Raw genomic sequence first — 5,934 nt, forward strand, 5'->3', positions numbered from 1 at the left:
CCCTGCCATGAGAAGCAGCCCGCCGGGGCCGGTTGCCCCAGCCCCGCTGACCCCGGGAGGGCAAGCGGAGACTGGGGGTCCGTCCCATCAACCGGGGGCTGGATAGGACCCCCCCGCCAGCCCAGCTCCCTGCAGCACGGCTCCTCTCCTCCCTCCCCTGCCTCTCCTCTCCCCTCCCAAGCCAGACAGCATCGCAGTTTCTGCAGGCGTGCGAGAAAATTACCTGTGATTTATCACACAATCAGTGCTTTTGTTGGCTTTTTTATTTTCAACATAGAAGCGCCTTACACTGCTCTCCCCTCCTGAAATACAGGGGTAGCAAAACCTCCTGCCTGGGACCGTCTGTCTTCTTAGTCTCATAAAAAGCCTGAAAAATTAAAGCGGCAACAAAATCGTCGGTTTGTTGCTTTTTTGTTCTCCTCCATCCCTAACAACCAGCAAGTAGCTCTTAGCTATCACGCAGAGCCAAAGCGCGCATCTTCAGGTTAGAAGTTAGTGCCGCAGCTACGGCTGGGGGCAGCCCCCACCCGGGCGACCCTCTGGTCCCCGCAACGGACAAAACCCCAGCCCCAGCCCCTTTCCGCACGCGAGAATTAGCTGCTGCTAGTGACGGTGATGTTAAAAGGCAACAGCAAGGTCTCCCCGCTCGCCCCCGTCTCCAGGCTGCTCTCCGTTCTTCCCGGAGGAGCAGGCGGGAATGCTGCTTATTCCTATTAGAAAGCATTAAACCCAGCTCCCTGCTAACGCTGGGACCTAAGCCCTTGGCAAAGAAATGTTTCTATTTTGCTTGTCAGTACGTTGCAGGATAAATTACTTGTGCGTCTGACGGAAAGAGGGCTCTTGGTAACTTATATCATCAGAGAGCAGCTAATAACATAAAATAAGAAGAGCTGAGCTTTGTTCTTGAAATGTGAAAACACAGAAGTGAAGGATGAGTCTTCCTCAGTTATTTAAAAGTCTTTAATCAAAAAGTAAGTTAACAAAAAAACCCCAAGGCTAGGGGGAAAGCGCAGAGTGTGACGGTCTGGCTTGCTGGTGCCCTGGGGTTGGCACTGGTGCAGGGAGAAGGAGCCTGGGGCAGAGCATCCCTGTCCCCCGTGTGTGGGCAGGCATCCCCACGATGCTCCCCCCAACCCCTGCCTGCCTCTCACCCCCTTGGTTTTGCTCCTGCAGCACTGCTGTTCACCTGAGCCTATGTTATCCCGATGGACAGTTTTTCTCCTGCTCCCAGGTGGAAGTGGTCAGGTTTAGTACCCAGCAGCAATGGCGTTCGGGTGGGGCAGCCACGGAAAAGCCCTGCCTCGGGATGGATCACCATGACCTCCTCCTTTGGGGTAACCTGCCTTAGCCTCTTGGGCCAGCTATGCAACTCATGCAGCTCTTTCAAGGAAATATAGTCTACAGAACTGGTTGTCTTGGGGTTGGCTGTCCGAAAGGCGGTGGAGGCTTGGGTCATTTCCCCCCAGACACTGTCTGATGATGGTTTTCTTTCAAAGCATGCTTTCTGTGCACTTTCTAGGGACTCGTCTTTCCTTAACTGTTTCTCAGCTATCCATCAGGCAACGTGGCCACTCTCATCATGTTCTCTGAGGAAGCCCTGTTCACCTATTGCATCCTGGAAGACAGCAGTTACTTGGGGATCAGGGCTGCCTTCCGGAGCCATGGCCACTGGATCTGCTTCCACCCTGATGGCCACCTCTGGTAAGTGCAAGCCCAGAGGTGACACTGGGTCCCAGCTCAGCCCCAACCCCCGCCAGTGGCACCTCAGGGCTTTCAGGCATGCTGAAAGCATCTTAATTTTTTTATTCCAGTTTTGTTGTTTCCTATCTGAAAGTGCATGAAAAGGAGGGAGGGCACAACAGCGGCTTCTCATGTTGTGCACCAAGGTGCCAGGTGCAGGCATCATGCATGGCACAAGGACACTTGGGGATTGCCCTGTCTCAATTGCCCTTGACATTGGTCCAGAGACCCCAGCATGAGAATTGATCTTGACCAAGGCTGGCCACATGGCCATGGTGGTGTTTTGGCCCCATTACAGTGCAGGGATGAGGGCACATCTACTTTACTGGCTTCTCGTACAGCCCCAGGTGGCCACGCTGGAAAAAACATGGGCTTATTATCTGCACACGAGGGGAAACCGCGATAGCCAGAGTAGGTTAGCTTGAGGTCACATTGCTTCTGGTTTGTTTTTCATATCCAGTGAGTGTTCCTTACCAAAGAATGTCTTAGGTGACCAATTTCTTGCAGTCTAAGTTGTAATATGAGGTGACTGATGGCTTTAGTAAAAATTGCTGGCATTTGATCCATCAAATAGTAATTTTCCACACCCCATCCCCAGTCTCCAAAGTTTCCCTTCGGAAAGCTAGGATTTGGGGGAATCAGTAAATCCCATCTCAGTTTTACAAGTCCTCCCTGTGCTGAGACTAATTAATGGACATCTTAAATGTCTAACTGGCTATTACAAATCATTTTAAATAGCTTTTGCAATAACGCTTCTATTAGACTCCTGCAGTCTTACCGTTCGCCTGCAGACATGTCGGTCCTTCATCCATCACACGGCAGCCAGGATTTTACAGCCCGGCATGGAGGTGATCCCTAGCAGCACTAAACCATCATTGGCCTGGCCATGGGGCTCTCCCAGCCCCACTGGGCCACACGCTCCCCGTCGGCATTAGCCACACGCTGGCTGCCAGCTTGCCGCGGAGCTGGAGCAGGCTGCTACGACCCTCCCAGCCTCTCCCAGCACCTGTAAATTAAGGGCAACGCTAAGTGACCACTCTGATATTTATAAAAAGAATATGATAGCTTTGATGAGAGGAAAACAGAAAACCGGCAGCCTGTGGGCAGGTCGTCTGTCCCACACACGGACCAGCTCAGGCTTGTCCACAGCCAGAGCTGTAGCACATCACAGCTGCAAAGTTAGATTTTTATTATTTTTTCCTGCTGTTTTTCCCGAGCTGCAGCACAAGGTAACGCTGGGGGAGGCCAAGCCGCACTCGCAGCCCAGTTCATGCTTAGGCAGGAAAAACTCAACGTATCACACGCCGTGAATGATAAAAACTCCCCACGTGCCATGGCTGGGGGGATGCTCCAGCGCCTAGAGCCACCTGCCCGGCTGCCATGAGATGGGGAGTATCGATTTGTATTTATATGCTGTAAATAGGGATTGTTTTCCTCCATACGCTGCGTTTCTCCTTCCTTTGTAGTTTGGCAAGGCCATTTCCCACACCCAGCCACACGCATGACCACACACGCACGCACAGAGGACTTGTTTTTAGCATAAACATTGCCAGAGCAAAAGAAATTACCATGTCCGTGGACTTTCGGAAGATGTAGATATGCAATAGGAAGAGGGGCACTCACACAGCCCACGCTCTGCCCGAGGATTTTCTCTGCCCTTCGGGGACTCGTTGCTCTCCCAGGGGCAAGCTGATTTCTGTAGCGTGCTTTTATGGCAGGACAAAAAACTATTACCAAAAACCAATCCCTGACCTGATGCATCAGATCCCAGCAGTGACTCTTGGATAGCAAAAATAAGAAGTTTGGTCCAACATCTTTTTTGCGTGTCCAGAGAAGGGCAACAAAGCTGGTGAGGGGTCTGGAGCACAAGTCTGATGTGCGGCTGAGGGAACTGGGGTTGTTCAGCCTGGTGAAGAGGAGGCTGAGGGGAGACCTTATCGCTCTCTACAACTACCTGAAAGGGGGTTGTGGCAATGAGGGTGTTGGTCTCTTCTCCCAAGTAACTAGTGATAGGACAAGAGGAAATGGCCTCAAGTTGCACCAGGGGAGGTTTAGACTGGATATGAGGAAAAATTTCTTCACCGAGAGGGTGGTCAAGCATTGGAACAGGCTGCCCAGGGAGGTGGTGGAGTCACCATCACTAGAAGTATTCAAAAAACATGTGGACATAGTATTTTGGGACATGGTTTAGTGGGCATGGTGGTGTTGGGTTAACGGTTAGACTTGATGATCTCGAAGATCTTTTCTAACCTTAATGATTCTGTGAACTGCAGACAACAGATAGCATTTGGGACTGGGAAGTTGTTGGCTCTGGATTTATCCAGGTTTGCATTTGTTCCCAGGGCCACCCTGGATCCCTGCACTGGAATCTGCTTGGACTGGGCAGGCGCCAGCCGGAAGCACTGGAAATGCCATCATGCTCACAGCCCTCCTTTCCAGTCCATCACCATGAAACTAAACAGCCACATCACCGTTCAACTCCTGGCTCCGGATCAAATCGATTTGCCGTTCGCCAGCCACGGTGATCCCATCGGTTTCAATGTGGGGTCCTGGCTCACGCTGAGCACTTGCTGTGGGAGCCCTGCCTGGCCAGCTTTTGCCTACCAGCTGGTAGGAGAGCAGCAGCAGCAGGGAAAGGGGCTGGCGGAGATAAGCTTGGGGCTGCTGCATGGCACTGGTCACAAACTTTCAGGTGGAAAAATCAGTTTCATCCAAAAGCAAATTTCCTGCCTGTGTGAATCTTAATGAAATTCCCTTTCAGGAAAGCATTTAGATAAGATTGAAATGCTGTTGCTAAAGGGCAAGAACAGCACGTCGCACAAATTCGTTCTGAAACACTATTTCTTTTCAAAACATTTATATTAAATGTCAATACAAACACAAAGCTCCTGATTTTATCTAAACAGCATTTCACTTAACATGAAACAAGCATCAGGGGAGAAAAGCACCAAAATCCTTTGGTATTTGCTGTCACTCAGGTTTGCCACCTCTGGCCCTTCCCTGGAGGTGGAAATGCTGTTTTGGCTGGGACTTAGCCCTTGCTCTGTGCCACACCTTACTGGTGTGCATCCCTGTCCTCCGCTGGACGCAAACACAGCTGCTCAGCTCAAACACAGGTCACACGTCACCAGGAGCTCATGCTTGGTTGGAGGATTCCAGTTGTCTTCCCTGGTGCAGGCACAAACCAAATGTTGATAGCCCTCATGGCAATAGTCTATACATGGCCACCAATGTACTGATAATGGAAACAGACATCTGGGGTAGCTATTCAGAGAGGTGACAACAACTGGAGGTCAGTAGGCAGAACCATAAAGCACTGGCTCTTCCATCCCAAAAATTCAGACTTCTTCTCAAGACTCATTGCTACATTAGGTAAGGAAGTCAACTTCCTTGCCCCACTACTTCTGGGCAGCCCACTCCCACCAAAGGAGGTTAGAGCCATGAGTTTATCTCCTCATTCCCCTTGTACGTGCGCTGGAAGAGGATCACCTCCGAAGGGGAGCTGTAGGGTTAGTGTGCTCCATGAGCATGGAGGGAAAGGGCAGCCTGGACACACTACACAGGTAAGTGTGAAAGGTTGGGTTACAAGGGATGCTCTCCCACTCGGCCTCCCTTCAGGGGGTTCAGCATTAACGCTCTCTGCTTTGCACAGGCTCTCTCTGCAGCTGAAAGACCCAGAGACAAGTCACCTACTTAAGTGGCCAGAAAGCGAAGAGGAGCTGAGCTCTTCCTTCAGTCTAAGAAGATTCCGCTCAGGAGCCTGCTGTCCAAAATACAGATGATGTTGCAATACTTTTGGCAACCCCTCTCTCAGTGATATCACTCCTTGTGTTTCATCACCTTCTGTCTGCATGAAATACTGAAATGAAGATATTAAGACTCGCAGCAAGCAGTTACATCAGCATTTCAGATCAACTTTTCCTTCATCAAGGTGATAACAGTCACTTTGCAATGAAAATAAAGCTCCTTTTTTCAAGCTCACGGTGCCTATCTTCCCGTACATCAAGTCCTCGTAACACCAAGCTCGTCTCATGTGAAAGCACTTGATGGATCGTTGCATGATCAGTGGGGTCATACACCAAAGTGCAGTACTTTGAAGGAGATGGCTTCCTTCCTGCAGGTGATGAGCTGGTGTCGTGGTTTAGCCCCAGCCAGCAACCAAGCACCACGCAGCCGCTCGCTCACTCCCCCACG

Source organism: Phaethon lepturus, unplaced genomic scaffold (genome assembly GCF_000687285.1).
Source record: "Phaethon lepturus isolate BGI_N335 unplaced genomic scaffold, ASM68728v1 scaffold4016, whole genome shotgun sequence".
NCBI classification, from domain to species: domain Eukaryota; kingdom Metazoa; phylum Chordata; class Aves; order Phaethontiformes; family Phaethontidae; genus Phaethon; species Phaethon lepturus.